Source organism: Aethalodelphis obliquidens, unplaced genomic scaffold (genome assembly GCF_003676395.1).
Source record: "Aethalodelphis obliquidens isolate GAN/ISIS:26980383/991018 unplaced genomic scaffold, ASM367639v1 scaffold67, whole genome shotgun sequence".
Lineage (NCBI taxonomy): Eukaryota > Metazoa > Chordata > Mammalia > Artiodactyla > Delphinidae > Aethalodelphis > Aethalodelphis obliquidens.
In genome coordinates this window covers 10,192,112-10,209,648 of record NW_020838011.1, presented here as the reverse complement: position 1 = coordinate 10,209,648, position 17,537 = coordinate 10,192,112, and positions in this window count along the sequence as shown.

Here is a 17,537-nt window from a genome sequence, read left to right as displayed (position 1 = left end):
TATTGACACAGTACTACCGTCCAATCCATATATTGCAATCACATCCATCCCAACTGCTTCATCAAAGGCTTTTTGTTTTTTCCTTCTGGTCCCGGATCCAATCTGAGATAACATGTTGCATTTTATTATCATAATTCAGATTTCCTTCAGTCTCAACAGCTGCTCAGTATTTTCTGTGTTTCATGACCTTTGCAGTTTTAGAATATAGACTTTTAATTTTGCACAATATCTTCCAATCTTGCCCATCTCAACTCTCAGGACATACAGAAAAATTATGGCTCTCTCAGCACATCACATCAGAGGGCATGCAATACCAGCCTGTTGCACACTGGTGTTGTCAAACTTGATCATTTGGTTAAATTGGTGTCTGCCCTTTTTCTCTAACATAATGTTAGCTTTTCTATCTTTGTGATTGATTAGTATTTTGTGGGGAGATAATCTAAGGCTATAATTCACTCCCTTGCATTTGGCATCCATTGATTATTTAGCCTAAATCTTTCACCACTAAAATGATTGCAAAGTCTGTCAATAGTTTCTATTTCTATCATTCTTAATTTATTGCATGGCATTATATTATAAGAAAGGAATTTTTCTTTCCCCTCATTTATTTATTCATATCAATATGAACTCATGACTTCCCATTTAATTCAAAAGTTATTATATGTCATATCAAAATTTATTTGATACTCAAATTATCTCAGTTCTGGCCAGTGGGAGTCCCTTCAAACTGGCTCTGTGCCTTCTTGACATTCCCTTTTCATCTTTTGAGAACTTATTATCTGACTTATGTATTTTCCTTGCATCAGCCTTGGAACAAGCTATTTTTTCCAAGGAATTTGAGTTAATTTAGTGGAAGATACCATTTAGAAATCAAGATTTGAGTATTTTGTGTGCTCATTGTTTCTAGACTGTCATTGCTTCTGAGTCACCTTAGTGCACAGCTATGTCACTCTTCATTTCTCAATATCTTTCTGTATAGATAGACATATAGATACATAGGGGTAAATGAATAGATAAATCTATATATATATATGTAATTTGAATCAAAGTATATATACTATGAAGAATACAAGTTTACATCTACACCTATAACTTCAATAATACTATACAATCTTTTCATTTTCCAAATTTCTAAATTATTTCCCATTATCTTTAATGTACTTATTTTTTGCTTAATCACACCCCTCTTTCCCCATAGTAACCAACCTCATGCTAATGCTACTATCTGCTCTTGCCTGCCACCTACTTGACCCCTAGATTCACTGCCACTTTTTCCTCACCCAGGCATGCTGTTGCCCGCTAGACCCCAGTAACTCTTTAGCCCTTAGTAATGTTACCACTTTCAAGGAAAAGAAATATGAAGAAAAGAAATATGAATTTGAACTTATGTGGTCTTCAGGATTCAATTGAAAACACAGTGGTTATACAAGGCCTCTCCCCTATCTTTTTCTGGGGCCTAGAATCCAACTTTTATCTTCCTAAACCGATAGGGCTGTCAAAAGCTATGCTCAGCTTCTCAGCCACCTTTCAGGAAATCAGAAGTCTTTATGGGATTAGCAGGGTTCGATTCTCTAGATTTCTGTTTCTTCTGGATTTATGGAGCAGTATTTTCATTATTTCACCAAAGTAAAATAAGCCCCAAAGAAGCAGAAGGAAAGAAATGATAAAAATTTAAATCATAAATAAGTGAAATTGAATACAGAAAAAAAAATAGAGAAAATTAATAAACTAAAAACTAGTTCTTAAAAAACAGTCAATAAAATTGACAATCCTCTAGAAAGAGTGGCAAAGATTAAAGGATACAAGATGTAGATCATCAATATCAGGAATGGAAAGAAGAGATGTTACCATAGATTACATAGCCAATAAAAAGATAATAAGAAAATACTATAAACAATTTTATGCACATAAATTTGACAACTTAGAAAAAGATGAACCAATTACTTAAAAACTACAAGCTATCAAAACTCAGACCAGATGAAATATATAACCTGAATAGTCCTGTAACTGTTAAAAATTGAATTTTAATTAAAATACTCTTGAAAAAGAAATAGCCATTCCTACGTCACTTCAGTGCAGAATTTTACCAAACATTTAAAGAAGAGTTAAGACCAATTTTACACAATCTCTTCTAGGATACAAAAAAGAAAAGAATGCTTTCCAACTCATAAAACCAATATTATCCTGATACTAAAACCAGACAAACATAGTACAAAAAAGAAAACCATAGGTCAATATCCATAATGAACTTAAACACAAAAATCCTCAACAAAAGTACTAGTGAACTGAATCTAGCAATATATATATTAACAAAACACACAATATGACCAATTGAAATTCATATTAGATATGTAAGGAGTTTTCAACATTTGAAAATCAATCTATATAGATCACCATATTAATAAGCTAAAGAAGAGTTATCATATGACCATATGAATTGATGTAGGAAAATCATTTTATAGAATTCATTGAAAAAAACTCTCAGCAATTTGAGAATAGAGGAAAACTATATCAACTTGATACAGACTATCTGTAAAAGGCCTACAGCTAATATCACACTCAATTGTGAAAAGACTGAATCCTTTCATCTTAAAATCAGGAACAAGGCAAGAATACCTGTTCTCATCATTCTTATTAAACCTGGTAGTAGAAGCTCTCGCCACTGTAATAAGGCAAAAATAAATAAATAAATAAATAAATAAATAAATAAATAAATAGCACACAGATTGCAAAGGAAGAAAGAGAGCTACCATGTCATGAGTATACTCAGCAACCTTGTGGACATTCCTTCATGACAAAGAAATTAGGTCATTTGTCAATAACTGGAATGGAACTAAGCCTTCCTGTCAACAGCCATGCAAGTCAAAGAACTTAAAACTGAATTCTCCAATCCTAGTCAAGCCATTGGATGACTGGAACCCCAACCAACAATTTGACTATAACCTTGTGAGAGACCCAGAGCCAGAACTATCTTGCTAAGTCATTCCCATATTCCAAACCCTTAGAAACTGCGTAAGATAATAAATGTTTGTTGCTTTATGCTACTACATTTTAGTGTATGTAATTTGTTACACTATAGTATATAACGAATCCAATGTAGAACTGGATATCGCAGATACTAAGTGTACCTCTCCAGACAATGCTAATCAATTACAAAGAGAGAAAGGTGACATTAAGATGCACATAACCTATCAGACTCCAACTTGATCAATAATCAAAGATAACATTTATTTTGTCTCTCTCCAATCTAAATACAGTTAAACTCCACGAAGGCAGGGACTATGTTTTATTCACTGATCAATACAAAGCCTTGTGTACGGTGACTTGTGTACAGTATATATTCATGAATATTAGATGAATGAATGAATGAATGTCTACCCAGGTACATATGTACATCTCTGTTATTAAAAAGAGTTTAAAAAATAAATTCCTTACTTATACCAGTGAAAATGTCATTTTTCTCATTTATATCAACTCTTGAAACCATCGAACATTAATTTTAACTGAATTATATAGTACTTTTGTTCAAATCTCTAAATATTAAGACCAAAGTTGTCTATAAAGGGAAAGATTAATTGTACATATTTTAGAACAACTACTTATAGGAAAAATGTTAAACCAGTCTCCAACTTAGCAACTATTTTAGGGAAGGTCTGTGAGAAGCAATTATGTTAGCCAGCTTTACTAAAGAAACAAAACAATCTGAAATCTCTCATTACCTACAATAACAGAGGGCTAGTCCTAGTTCATATTACCTTTATACTGCCATGCATTTCCAGGATTTAGACAGGCTGAGACTCTGATACATGTTTTTCATTCTGGGACCCAAGCTGAAGAAGCAGCCCCCTTGGGGTACATGTTCATTCTCAAGTTAGACACAGTAAAGAACAAGAGATCCATTGTAAAATGCAATGCCTCTTAAAGCATCATTGGCGTGTTCTCACTTCTGCTCACAATTAATTGGGCAAAGATATCATGGCCAAGTCCAAAGTTATTGGGCAGGAAAGTATATACTCCTTTCCCAGCAAAGTGGAGGACAGTGAATATTTGCCAAGGTTAACATCAACTTCCACAATCTTCTCTTACCTTTTTATAGCCTTCATAATCAGAACTGTTGCTATCTATCTGATATTCTACAGGAATAATTGCATTATCAAGAGTTCAAGCACTTTGTAGTTTCATTCTTAACTCCCTGCCATCCCTAAAATTCAGTTATTTATTTTCCTGTTAAGAAAATGCTGAATTTATCACACAGTACTCACATTAAGGCCTCTGAGTCTCCCAATATTTGGCCCAAAGTGTAAGAACCATTTGTGACTCTTGGGCCACAGTGAAAACATCAAATTGATCCACACCTTAAAGATCATCCTTGTTGCTTATCTATTTTATACATACTAATTTGTAACTCTTAAAACCATACCTCTATCTTCTTCCTTATCCCCACTGGTAACCACTAGTTTGTTCTCTATATCACATTGCACAGTACTGGGAAATATAGCCATTGTTTTGTAATAACTTTCAATGGAGTATAAGCTATAAAAATATTGAATCACTATGTTGTACAACTAAAACTAATATAATATTGTAAGTCAACTATACTTCAATTTTTAAAAAAAGAGAAAGCAAATTAAACAAGGGAGGTATTAGCTGGGCTAAGGTCACGTTAGTCAACTTGCCATGAGATGATCATCTCTGTGGCAATCTATCCAGTGTAAAAAAAAAAAAATCATCCATAGTACATAATGACAAATCTAGTGATTTGAAATAAAATCTAGTGATGAGAAGCTAGAGATCTATGCTTTGAGATAATCTTACCCTTAGGTTCAGCCTTATCAAATCTAGGATAGTGTTGATAAAATCCACTGATATGATACTCTCTCTCAAAAACTCACAGTCTTATGCTATGAATAATTCATCTTTAAGTATGTATTTTCATTTATTTCAATCTTGATTTCTATACACACACACATATGATCTGCAAACTTATAAGATTTATTTAGTTAGTTATTTTGTTTTTTTTTAACATCTCTATTGGAGTATAACTGCTTTACAATGGTGTATTAGTTTCTGCTTTATAACAAAGTGAATCTGTTATACACATATATATGTTCCTAGGGAGACGCAAACTTATAAGATTTATTCCTAGAGAGAATATTTAGTTACAAAATGTATCCATACAGAAAAATATTTAACACATTTTTTCACCAATCAAATTGACAATGCTTTTTAGGAAAATAATAATTATAGTTTTGTTAGGGTTTTCCCTCTGAAAAATGGGACAAGTTTGCCATGCTGTATATCTTTAGTTCACCCCTCCAGATTCATTCCCCACTTTTTTTTCATCCTGTTCTGTGCACTGGAGGCTGATGCATATGGATTACATCAACAGGATTCTGGGCCCTCTGGTTTCTATTTGCCCGGAGATCTGAAGGAATAAAGATGGTGAAGTCAAGTTGATTAATTCCTGACTCTTTCCCATGAAGTCAAATTAATTGAGCTGCATACTTCAATCAAATTAACTGGAAAAGTCTTACTAAAATGGAGAAGGACCCTGCAGGGGTTTGCTTCATATATTTTGGGGACTTTGTTGTCTTGTGTGTATATATTTATAATTTTTTTATTACAAATTCAACTTCACTACTAGTAATTAGTATGTTCAGATGAGTTCGCGCCAACACTGTTGGTGGGAATGTAAATTGGTGCAGACACTGTGGAAAATGGTATGGAAGTTCTTTAAAAATACTAAAAATAGAGCTACCATATGATCCAGCAATCCAATTCCTGGGTATGTATACAGAAAATACAAAAACTCTACTTCAAAAAGATACATGCAATCCCAATGTTCATAGCAGCACTATTTTCAATAACCAAGAAATGGAAACAATCCAAGTGCCCATCAACAGATGATTGGCTTAAGAAGATTTGGTATGTATACAATGGAATATTTCTCAGCCATAAAGAAGAATGAAATATTGCCATTTGCAGCAACATGGATGGACCCAGAGAATATTATACTTAGTGAAGTAACTTAGATAGAGAAGACAAATATTATATGACATCACTTATATGTGGAACCTAAAAGATAGTACAAATGAATCTATATACAAAACAGAAATAGACTCACAGACATAGAAAACAAATTTATGGTTACCAAAGGGGACAGGGAGGGGGAGGAGGGATGAATTAAGAATATTTATAAGAATAGAGTAGGATAATTAAATAGTTTAGAAATCACACTAACATATTAAAGAAAGGGAATTTTAAGGGGGTTTGGGAGACTTGTAATTTAATGACCACTCAAGAAAAGAATCCAGTAACCTAGAAACAATTTACATTACCTTGCAGGAACACCAGGTGCAACCAATCACCAGACACACTCAAACCACAAATCCTGATAAACAATAGGTAAGGGGTCTGAATCTTCTTACATGGTAAGTCAGGGAGTTAATAGTCCTTGAAGAGTAGCATTTCTGTATATAGCCAAGACAGGAATATAGGTGAAAGGGGGAAAAAAAAAAAAAACTAGGTGAAAGGGGACATTGTACTGAAACCTGAGATGAATTACTATATATCAGTATAGGTTACCACCCTTCAGCTAAATATGCATATGACTTAAATAGCACCATGACAGTCTTGTTTAAACCTTATAAGGTCAAAGGAGGAGCTAATGATGTAAGCCTTGATGTCTGCCAAAGAATAAGGAAGGAGGTGGTCTTCTCCCCCTCCCCATTTTTCTTTTGTTTATAAAAATAAAGTCCTCTCAGACCTAAGGGCAGAGCCTTCTCGCCTGCAGGCTAGTATTTCTCACATGCATCCTGAATGCTAATAAACTCTATCTTTGCCTGCCACTTTGCCTCTCGCTAGAATCTTTCTGTGCTGAGACAAAAGAACCTGAGCTTCCACAAGTCCTGACACCAGATGAGCAGTTTCAATTAAAAAAAACAATGAGTTTGAGTCCTCTCCTAATTCAGTGATCATGGGTTCAAGTCCCAATCTGAGTTTTGGTTGGTTTCGAGTCCCACCAGAGAAGGAGTGCGGTTTCAGTATGAGATTAACAGATACAAACTACTATACATAAAATAGATAAACAACAAGGATTTACTGTGTAGCACAGGGAACTATATTCAATATCTTATAATAACCTACATTGGAAAATAATCTGAAAAAATACATATGTATATAAAACTGAATCACTTCGCTGTACACCTGAAACAAACACAATATTGTAAATCAACTATATACTTCAATTAAAAAAAAAAGATATTTGGATTTGTTAAACGGACATCTTGTATCACATTAAAGAGAGAAATTATGCTGTGAAACTATACATATTTTTAGAGGTTTTAAGATCTGTTCATAAGTTTGCCAATCAAAAAATGCTAATATAACAAACAGTTCTTTGTTTGCATTAGAGATTAAAGTTTTTAAAGGTTAAAAATTGTAATACATATATAATTAGGAAAGCTGCTAAAAATAATAGTATTTCAATATATGAAAAATGTAAGATATATGTTGTCTGCAAAAATACAATCTAAAAAGTGGAAATATTTTTGTTAAGAGAAAAAGAGAGTAATTTTGTCCTAGAGCTGGTTGTTTCTAAATGCGAAAGAAAATAAGGGACAAACTAAATATTAGTTTTCCCTCATGTTCAGTAATATTACCACAATTCCCTTGTTTTCATTATGACACATTTTTCCTTGGCTATATCTAGTGATCCTAATGCCTGAATCCCTACACTGCCATTTTTCTAGACTATAAATCCCCAGTCTCCTGCAATGAGAGAAATGGGGCAGACATAGGGCATGCTGAGAACCTGAGGATCATTTTCTGGTTACAAGGCATGTAGACAGGCAAACTAGGAATGCTTTTCCCTTGCTTTTCAGACTAAACTGTAAAAGCATCTAATTGCCTCTAGTTGTTCTGCCTTTCTTAACTCTGTAGCAGCTTGACATTCAAGTTGTTTCTTGTTTTCTTCGCTGAATCACAGGACAGAAAATATCTTAATCTAGATTTTCTCCAAGGGATTCAAATAAAATATTTGTATAGGATGTTCACAGAAGATGACAATAAAAAATATTTACATCTTCATATTTTGTTGAATGAGAGGTTTCAACTTCAAATTCCATTATTGTACAGATCTAAAAACTCAAAGATTTTAAAAACTTTGTCCTTTGTCAGTATCATGATTTCAGTACCTAGAGACAAAAAGGAACCAAGTAATAGAAAATATTTTGGTCATATGGAAAATGACAAGAGTTTCAAACAAGTTTTTTTTCTATTTTGAATCAGGTGTTTTTACCACAGTCACCACTATTACTAGGTGGCTAAGAAAGGTGATATAGAGACCTGCCTCTAGATGGTACAGGCCTTATCTAATATGCATACTATGCTCCACATTTTCTTGGCTGCATTTCCTTTTCCCTTTGATCCTACACAGGGAGCATGCTCTTGCTTGTTGAATTTATGCTGGCACTTCTAGAGGTAAGGATAAATCACGTTTAAGTGAGGGTTTTGGGTTTTCGTGTTTTTGTTTTTTTTTTTGCGGTACGCGGGCCTCTCACCACTGCGGCCTCTCCCGTTGCAGAGCACAGGCTCCGGACGCGCAGGCCCAGCGGCCATGGCCCACGGGCCCAGCCGCTCCGCAGCACGTGGGATCTTCGCGGACCAGGGCACGAATTCGTGTCCCCTGCATCGGCAGGCGGACTCTCAACCACTGCGCCACCAGGGCAGCCCTAAGTGAGAGTTTTTAATAGAAGCCCTGAAGCCATGAAAGAGCATCTGTATTTTACTTGGCCTTTATTGTTGAAATCAGAAGCAAAAGTCAAAGCAAAAGTAAAGGGCCTTCACTTACTGCACATAATCATCTGAGAGCAGTTAATTACAGTTGCTAAACTTAGTAGATTTCCATGGGCTCTTTGTTTCATTTTATTTACCACCACAAGAGACAACAAAAAAGCCTTCTGGTAAGCTTTTAATGCTTAAAATAACAACAGACGTTTTTACAGTTTAGTCATCAACTTCATACAGTTCTATAGACTTCCTTTTTTTGCCTTCCTAATGCATAGGATGGATTATCTCAGTTGACTGAAACAACATATAGAGTGAAAGCTTTCATTAACCAATTGCAGTAGAAACAAAATCTGGACCTTCAGGTTTTTTTGTTTGTTTGTTTTTTTGCGGTACGCGGGCCTCTCACTGTTGTGGCCTCTCCCGTTGCGGAGCACAGGCTCCAGACGCTCAGGCTCAGCGGCCATGGCTCACGGGCCCAGCCGCTCCGCGGCCTGTGGAATCTTCCCGGAGCGGGGCACGAACCCGTGTCCCCTACATCGGCAGGCGGACTCTCAACCACTGCGCCACGAGGGAAGCCCTGGCCCTGATTCTTAACTTGAGGATATTCATTTAAAGCTCCCAGGAGGGGCTTCCCTGGTGGCGCAGTGGTTGAGAGTCCGCCTGCCGATGCAGGAGACGCGGGTTCGTGCTCCACTCTGGAAGGATCCCACGTGTCGCGAAGCAGCTGGGCCCGTGAGCCATGGCCGCGCACCCTGCGCGTCCGGAGCCTGCGGTCCGCAACGGGAGAGGCCTCAACAGTGAGAGGCCCGCGTACGGCAAAGAAAAAAAAGAGCTCTCAGGAGTTTAAAGGTAAGTTAAATTTGACTGTACTTATTCTAATAATACTTTTCAGTTTTTTAAGAGTCATAATGTTGCTTTAGAATATTAAACTCATGCAAAATTTGAATCCAGTTCAGGAATTATTAAAATACACTGATGTGATTAGTTCACCTTCAATGTATGATCCATAATAACCAGATATTGGAAAAAACACAAATATTCCAAAAGTTACAAAAACCTGTGTATAAATTGAATTAAAACATTTCATTGTACAGTTTTCATACATGAAACAAGGTTAAAATGCATAATATCTCCCTTTAGAAATGGTTCTGAATGAAATTATGTATAATCAGGTAAAAATATATGAGTATTAAAGGAAAACAAATATTATTAAAAGAAATCATTAGTGTGATCCAGTTTTTCTAAAAGTAATTTCCTATGCACTTTAGTAGTCTTTTCCATATATATGAAGCACTTTAGTGTGTGTGATATTGAGCAAAAAAGAATACTGTTTCTTTATTTTTTCTACCTTGAATATTTTTTGAATCTCTAATTAGCCAAACGTTGCGGTCAAAATCAAATCACAGCTTGTTCTAGAGATCTACCAACCAACCACCTTACCATAACTTGGCACTTCTCCTATATCATGTATTAAAATTTCAATGTTTATATTTAGAAGGTAGTGTAGAATAGTGATTAAGATTGCTGGCCCTGTAGTCAGACTATGTGGGTTCAAACCCAGTCCTGCCACTAACTGATAATGAGACCTGGGCAAATTACTTAAGCTTTCTCTATACTGATTTTCCTCTTGGTAAAATAGGGATAATAGAACTTAAATTAGAAGATTTTTTCAATGATTGAATAACATAATACATGCACTGAAAGCAGGGTTGTGTGTGTATATAAATGTGTGTGTGAATGTGTATGTATTTTGAATAACGAATTAGAATGTAAACTCCTTGTTGATTGGGTCTATGACCTACTGATACTTCCCAGTATATCCCAAAGTGCTAACTTGATAATCAAAATTATAATGGGAAGATAAAAGAATTAAAACCCTGATTATTCCACCTAGAATATTAGAGAAACTTCATTTCATTTCAATATACATTTATTAACCTCATTACAGTAAAGGCCTTGGAATTACAAAGTCAAATATATATTTCAATCTACGGACAAGGAACCTAAATTCTAATCAGGAAAACACGTTGTAAACAGATAATAACAACATACTAAAATATATAAAATAATATCAGTATATTTAGTATATGGAAATGGAGAAGAAAGAGTAATTAATTTTTCTTTAGGTCACCAGGAGAGCTTTTCAGAGGATGTGAAACTTGTACAAGAGTTTGAGAAAAGAATGAGTTACCTGGATAGACAAGAGAAATAAGAGTATCAGCTCAAAGACAGAAACATGCACATGCAACACCTAGATGTAAGGGGGTGGGTCTATCATTTTTAAAAACTAGAGAGGGTCAGAGAAGTTTAATTGGAAAAACCATGGCAAAGCTCTTTAAACTTTATCCTTTCAACGTGGGGTGGTGATCAGGTGTTACAGAGATCATGATAGTTAGCAGGTGAAAGGGAGGAAGTGAGCTTAGAGATAAGGAGACTAATTTTAAGACTATTGCCTGAGTACAGGGTGAATGATGATAAGGACATAAATTAAGGCAGATTGTGGGGGATAATAATAATGATAATATTAATAATGGCTACCATTTACCAAATACACCCACCATGTTTTATGAACATTCATGTTACATCCATCTTCTGATTTCTCCATCACAATAGCTCTATAAAGTAAATAAGTCATTACCTCTGTTTTAAGATTGGGAAGTTGAGCTTAAGTTTATGATTTGTCCAGAGTCCCACTGATAGTAAATGACAGATTTGGCATAGAATTCTGAATCTAGAGATCTTAGTCTTAACCACTAAGCTCATGAAGAGAAGCTGCTTTTCCCAGGGATACTTGAAAGATAAAAACAATCAGATTTATGAGCCAATTGGATTTGGAAGGGTCAAGGAGAAGGCAGAATCTAAGATGACTTCCAGCTTTCTGACTTAAGTGGTGGAGTGAATGTGGTATCACCAAAATATGAGGTATGTAGGGAATCTAGGACAAGAACTTGTTCACTGGAGAGCAAGGCTAATGAGTTAAATTTGTAATTACTGAATTAGACTTGGCTGAGGAACTCTGGGGAAAGACAGGCAGTAGCAGTAGCAGTTGGATATATAGGTCTGGAGCTCAGATCAGAAAATTTAAAAAAAAGATTATCTTCTGGAGGCATCAGCTTACAGGTGGTTGTTCAAACCATGGAAAAGAGTGTAAAATAAGGAAGTCAACCATGGGACTCAAAGGAAAAACAATACTTCTGACCTAAATAGGTAGAAATATTTTTTTGGAAATTGAGAATAAACAAAGAGATGGGAGATCAATGTGACAGTGGTCCTATATTATCCACAATATGTTTGGCTATACTACTGCAAAACAAACAAACAAACAGCAAAATATCAATGGTTTAACATATTAAATAATTATTTTTCACTGCCACAGTATGAGGAAGATCATCTCAATCTTGTACCTAAGCATTCGAACACACACACTCCAAGGGCTCCATGGCAGTGAAAGAGAGGACCGCAGGGTGGAGGAATGGTTTTACATCATCCACAGCCCATCAGCTAGAACTCAGTCACATCCTCCCAATCTAACTGCGAGGGAGACTGAAACATAGTCTTTATTCTCAGAAAGAGATAAAAGTGCTGTGAATGCAAAGCACTTTTCCTGCCCCAGCCCCTGTTCTATCACCAGTGCCTGGAAATAGTATTTGGTATCCAGTAGTTTCCAGCAAATACTATTAAATAAATATATCAAAATGTGTTATTTTGACAGGACGGGAAAGAAACAACTTCTAACTGTGCACTTTTTAAACTTTACATTTCTTATGCTTTCTTTTCACAGTTAGGAATTCATGAAACTTAGCCAAAATCGACAAGAAATATTACAGTACCAGTATGATTAAACCATACCCCAATGTTGTCATAAATTTACTTTCGAGGTATAACAAACACAAAAAGTAACTTTTCATTATCTACTGGTATTGAAACTATATGGTTTTTATAAATCCCCAAACATTTTGGTTAAAAAAAACCAACTTATATCACTAATACCTAATTATATATTCCTCTCCCAGTGATGTTCAGAAACATCCCAGAATCAGTTGCATATCACCAGGCTCTTATACGAGGACAAAACTGCTGTTGAAACTATGCATAATGGCAGGGTAGTGGACATCCCTATTTTGGCAGATTCTAACCAGAAACTTAGTATATCCCAGACACTCTTAATCACCCTGAAATTTCTAGTTTCTTACTACATAATTTGGCAAAGTATTCACACACTACTCCTCACTTTGTATACTCCAGGCACACAGACCTTACTACTCTCTTTCCCCTCACAGGGTCTTTGCACATGCTATTTCCTGGCTGGAAAGTTCTCTTTTCCAAATTAACTCTTGCTCATTACTCAGGGGAAACATTTCTAAGCAGCTTGACTCTGTCAATTTCCCTCAATTTGTGGATACACCTCTGCCTCATAGCAGTTACCACTGATGAAAATTTTAATTTATTGGCATGATTGTTTGATAAGTATTTATCTTTCCCACCCACTTTTCTAAGCACCATGAAGACAGCCACATTTTTCCCCCTCAGCATTAGATTCTCCAGTGCACAGTGACTGCCAGATATTAAATAATAATATTCAATGCTAATAGTAATATTCAATAAATTTTTAATTAATTTATTTTGCTTTCATGACAGTGTTCTTTATATCAGTATGTATGAGCTTAGATAGAATAATTTACCAATCCACTCTGTAATCTAAGGGGATGGAAGTACTAACTTAGGTCACTCCTGATTTTACAGTTAAAAAGGTCCAGTGCAGTTAAGGGGCTTGTTCAAATGTCCATTGTGATGCACTGGAGCACTGTTGTAAAGACAATTTCTCCTTACTCCAAAGTTCAGTAACTATTATTTAACATAGCACATAAATGAAATGAATTGTGCAATACCTCTTTAGTTTTTATAATACCTTCTTTTTCCACCGATTCATAATGCACAGTACTGTGATCTAGGCTGCTAGATCTAGAGTAATGAAGTGTTACTTTATTTGATACAATATAAATTGATTTTTAATTTGATTGATACTATTAAAATAAAGACCATTTAACCTGCTCCCCTTTGTTTAAAATCTAGTCTCTCCCACCAACAGTGCAAGAGGGTTCCCTTTTCTCCACACCCTTTCCAACATTTATTGTTTGTAGACTTTTTGATGATGGCCACTCTGACTGGTGTGAGGTGATACCTCACTGTAGTTTTGATTTGCATTTCTCTAATGATTAGTGATATTGAGCATCCTTTCATTTGTTTGTTGGCAATCTGTATATCTTCTTTGGAGAAATGCCTGTTTAGGTCTTTTGCCCATTTTTGGACTGGGTTGTTTGTTTTTTTGATATTGAGTTGCATGAGCTGCTTGTATATTTTGGAGATTAATCTTTTGTTAGTTGCTTCATTTGCAGATATTTTCTATGGATAAAAGTATGGAGGTTCCTTAAAAAACTAAAAATAGAACTACCATATGACCCAGCAATCCCACTACTGGGCATATACCCTGAGAAAACCATAATTCAAAAATTGTCATGTACCACAATATTCATTGCAGCACTATTTACAATAGCCAGGACATGGAAGCAACCTACGTGTCCACTGACAGATGAATGGATAAAGAAGATGTGGCACACATATACAATGGAATATTAGCTATAAAAAGAAACAAAATTGAGTTATTTGTAGTAAGGTGGATGGACTTAGAGTCTGTCATACAGACTGAAGTAAGTCAGAAAGAGAAAAACAAATACTGTATGCTAACACATATATATGGAATCTAAAAAAAAAAAAATGGTTCTGAAAAACCTAGGGGCAGGACAGGAATAAAAATGCAGATGTAGAGAATGAACTTGAGGACACGGGGAGGGTGAAGGGTAAGCTGGGACGAAGTGAGAGAGTGGTATGGACATATATACACTACCAAATGTAAAATAGATAGCTAGTGGGAAGCAGCCGCATTGCACAGGGAGATCAGCTCAGTGTTTTGGGACCACCTAGAGGTGTGGGATAGGGAGGGTGGGAGAGAGACGCAAGAGGGAGGGAATATGGGGATCTATGTATACATATAGCTGATTCACTTTGTTATAAAGCAGAAACTAACACACCATTGTAAAGCAATTATACTCCGAAAAAGATGTTAAAAATATAAAATTGAAAGCAAAAAAGAAAAAATCTAGTGTTTCAAAAATGGACAGCAAGCTGGATGGGTATCTTCAGGTCAGATTTAGTGGACGTTCAGGGTGTCCCCCTCTTTTGCAGCACTGTTGAGAAGTGGTCCCAGGTGGAGTCATTTGAAAGCTGACCAGATGAACTTCTGATCTCCACCTATCCCAAACTGGTAAGATGTTTTCACTTGTTTGTACTAGCTGATTAGTTACTGATCCATATATGTAAGCCCACTGACATGCAGTTCACTTGATAAGTGAACACATGTAGCAGTTGTGGGACTTTTTTATCTTAAATCACAAAAACTCACTTCTTATTTTGAAAAGTCTGCAATCAGATGGAGGCTATATCTGAGGGAAAATTAATGCAATTGTCTTTTCTTTTTAAAGTCAAATAAAAAAATTTTAAACTGCCTACATAAAGGATTTACATTAGAGTATATATACACATATAAACTTTCTATACTTTTTTTTTTTTTTGGCCACATGTGGCATGCAGGATCTTGCATGTGGGATCTTAGTTCATCAACCAGGGATCGAACCCGCTCCCCCTGCAGAGGAAGTGCAGGGTCTTAAGCACTGGACGACCAGGGAAGTGCCAAACATTCTGTATGTTTTAATGTTTAAATATTTTGCTTATTTTAATATTTTAAACATATTTTGTAAAATATTTTATTATTTCAAACATATTTTATGAATATGTTTAGAAATATTTTGCAGTAAATTTAAACAACTTCTGATTTCAGTATACAATTTCAGAAAGGAGAATTTAGACAGGACCATCAAGGTGGTAGAGGAATAAGATGTGGAGATCCCCTTCCTCCCCACAAATACATCAGAAATATATCTACATGTGGAACAACTCCTACAGAACACCTACTGAATGCTGGCAGAAGACCTCAGACTTCCTAAAAGGCAAGAAACTACCCACATACCTGGGTACGGCAAAAGGAAAAACAGAGACAAAAGAAGAGGGACGGGACCTGTGCGTCTGGAAGGGAGCTGTGAAGGGGGAAAGGTTTCCACACACTAGGAAGCCCCTTCACTGGTGGAGAAAGGGGGTGAGCAGGTGTGGGGGAGGGAACTTCAGAACCACGGAGGAGAACGCAGTAACAGGGGTGCAGAGAGCAAAGTGGAGAGATTCCCACACAGAGGATCGGTGCCAACCAGCACTCACCAGCCTCGGGCTTCGGAGGTCAGATCCCAGGGAGAGAACAGGGGTTGGCTGTGTGAACACAGCCTGAAGGGGGCTAGTGTGCCATAGCTAGCTGGGGGGGAGTCCAGGAGAAAGTCTGGAACTGCCTAAGAGGCAAGAGACCAATGCTTTGGGGTGTGTGAGGAGAGGAGATTCCTTCCCTGTCTGCCCACAGAAGGTAGAACACCGCCTAAACGAGCTTCAGAGACGGGAGCTAGCCGTAGCTATCAGTGCGGACCCCAGAGACCGGCATGAAATGCTAACGCTGTTGCTGCAGCCACCAAGAATCCTGTGTACAAGCACAAGTCACTATCAAGGCCTCCCTCCTGGGAGCCTGTGCAGCATGCCACTGCCAGGGTCCCATGAGCCAGGGACAACTTCCACGGGAGGACACACGGCATGCCTCAGGCTGTTGCAACATCATGCCGACCTATGCCACCACAGACTCACCCCACATTCGGTACCCCTCCCTCCCCAGAGCCTGAGTGAGTGAGAGCCCCCTAATCAGGCACTCTGTTAGCTCCCTCCTGTCTGGGGGAAGAACAGATGCCAGAGAGGAACCTACATTCACAGGCAGGGCCAAATCCAAAGCTGAACACCAGGAGCTGTGCGAAAAAAGAAGAGAAAGGAAAACTTTTCCATGCAGCATTAGGAGCAACGGATTAAATCTCCACGGTCAACTTGATGTACCCTGCACCTGTTGAATACTGAATAGACAACGAATCACCCCAAAATTGAGGAAGTGGACTTTGGGAGCAACGGTAGACTTGGGTTTTGCTGTATGTGACTGACTAGTTTCTGATTTATATGTTTATCTTAGTTTAGTGTTTAGCACTTGTTATCATTGGTGGATTTGTTTATTGGTTTGGTTGCTCTCTACTCTTTTTTTATTACTATTTTTAATTTTAATAATTTTTAATTTAATAACTTTATTTTATTTTATTTATTATTTTTTCTTTCTTTCTTTTACTTTCTCCACTCTCTTCTGAGCCATGTGGCTGACAGGGTCTTGGTGCTTGGGCCAGGTGTCAGGACTAAGCCTCTGAGGTGGGGGCTCTGAGTTCAGGACATTGGTCCACCAGCTACCTCCCAGCCCCAGGTAATATAAATTGGTGAAAGCTCTCCCAGAGATCGTCTCAGCACCAAGACCAAGCTCCACTCAACAACCAGCAAGCTCCAGTGCTGGACACGCCATGCCAAAAATCTAGCAAGACAGGAACACAACACCACCCATTAGCAGAGAGGCTACCTAAAATGGTAATAAGTTCACAGACACCCCACAACACACCACTGGACGTGGTCCTGCCCACCAGAAAGACAAGATCCAGCCTCATCCTGCAGAACACAGGCACAAATCCCTTCCACCAGGATTCCTACACAACCCACAGAACCAACCATACCCA